The 1596-nt window shown below is 41.2% G+C and overlaps 1 protein-coding gene and 2 long non-coding RNA genes across 5 annotated transcripts in view; 1 reads left to right on the top strand and 2 right to left on the bottom strand.

Moving 5' to 3' along the window:
* LOC106955302 (uncharacterized) overlaps positions 1-1596 on the top strand; it is a 22617-nt gene that overhangs the window by 7717 nt on the left and 13304 nt on the right. The gene's annotated exons all lie outside the window — the stretch shown is intronic.
* LOC106955305 (uncharacterized) overlaps positions 1-1596 on the bottom strand; it is an 18568-nt gene that overhangs the window by 6134 nt on the left and 10838 nt on the right. The window lies entirely within an intron of this gene.
* LOC106955304 (uncharacterized) overlaps positions 1137-1596 on the bottom strand; it is a 3801-nt gene continuing 3341 nt past the window's right edge. Inside the window, exons 2-3 of the long non-coding RNA XR_001426549.1 lie at positions 1486-1563; positions 1137-1176 (exon numbers count right to left, since the gene is read on the bottom strand). This is a non-coding gene — a long non-coding RNA (uncharacterized LOC106955304). The remainder of the gene's footprint in view (positions 1177-1485; positions 1564-1596) is intronic.

Below are 1596 nucleotides of genomic sequence, written 5' to 3'. Positions count from 1 at the left end.
CACTGCTCTTCTTCAGAGAGGCCTCCTCTGAGGAAGGAAGCAGAGTGATTAACAATACAGAAACATTCCTTAAAACATATGACTAAACTAAATAAGTAAGAATACATAAACTAAGAACATAAAGATATAACAAATAGTTGATAATAATACAATTTACCTAACACTTACCAAGTATTTTTGATCCATTTTCTAGTTCAAATATCTAGTATGCTTGAAATAAGACAAAACTGATTTATAAGTAACTTTTCAGCCAAATGTAGGAGCTTTATTTAAGTCACTAATTTCTTAGTATTGATGAAAAAGATGTAGTTCCCGGGGTCTTTCTGCATGGAGCTTGCATGTTCTCCCTGTGCATGGTGGGTTCTCTCCGGGTACTCCGGCTTCTTCCCACAGTCCAAAAACATGACTGTCAGCTTAATTGGTTTCTCTAAATTCTCCTTAGATGTGTGTGTGGTTGTTTGTCCTGTCTGTCTCCAGGGTGTACCCCGTCTCTCGCCTGAAATGTCTCGCTGGAGACAGGCCCCAGCACCCTGCTGACCCCACTAGGGACAAGGGTTTAAAGAAAATGGATGGATGATAAAAATTCATGACTTCTACAAGTGCAAATGCAATAGAACAATTTAGTTTTCTCACACTCTATAATAGATTAACTTATTTTGTTTCCTTAGTAACTGTTATATTTTTATAAAAATATAATTCACAGTTAATTAATTAACTGTGCATTAATTCCACAGTTACTCGAACACTTGGTTGCACTCTGACCTACGGTGTGTTATCGTGACGGTTGGAAACAGTGAGTAGATTTCTCCGTTCATGTTTTAAAGTTAATTAGTGGTTTTCTTCATTCCCGAGGTTAAAACAAAACTGATTTTCTATTTGCAGGCCCAACGACTACAACTACACCAAACCTCGCCGTATCAACCGCAACCCCAACCATTCTCCAAACTACAGCAGCTACAAATACAACTACAACTGCTACTACAACTACACCAACCTCCCCTGTAGTTTTCACAAACCAAACGACACTGCCAACCACCGTAGCTCTACCTACAACTACGACAACTACAACCACCGTAGCTCCACCTACAACTACGACAACTACACCAACTTTCCCTGTAGTATCCCTAAACCAAACAACTCTGCAAACCACCGTAGCTCTACCTACAACTACAACAACTACAACCACCGTAGCTCCACCTACAACTACACCAACTTTCCCTGTAGTATCCCTAAACCAAACAACTCTGCAAACCACCGTAGCTCTGCCTATAACTACAACAACTACAACCTCCGTAGCTCCACCTACAACTACTACAACTACACCAACTTTCCCTGTAGTATCCCTAAACCAAACAACTCTGCAAACCACCGTAGCTCTGCCTATAACTACAACAACTACAACCACCGTAGCTCCACCTACAACTACACCAACTTTCCCTGTAGTATCCCTAAACCAAACAACTCTGCAAACCACCGTAGCTCTACCTACAACTACGACAACTACAACCACCGTAGCTCCACCAACAACTACTACAACTACAACCACCGTAGCTCCACCAACAACTACGACAACCACCGTAGCTCCACCTACAACTA

Source organism: Poecilia latipinna, unplaced genomic scaffold, assembly GCF_001443285.1.
Source record: "Poecilia latipinna isolate Pla-1442-1.1 unplaced genomic scaffold, P_latipinna-1.0 Scaffold724, whole genome shotgun sequence".
Taxonomy (NCBI): domain Eukaryota; kingdom Metazoa; phylum Chordata; class Actinopteri; order Cyprinodontiformes; family Poeciliidae; genus Poecilia; species Poecilia latipinna.
The sequence above is the reverse complement of the archived record's forward strand: the minus strand, read 5'-3'. Positions and strand labels throughout refer to the sequence as shown.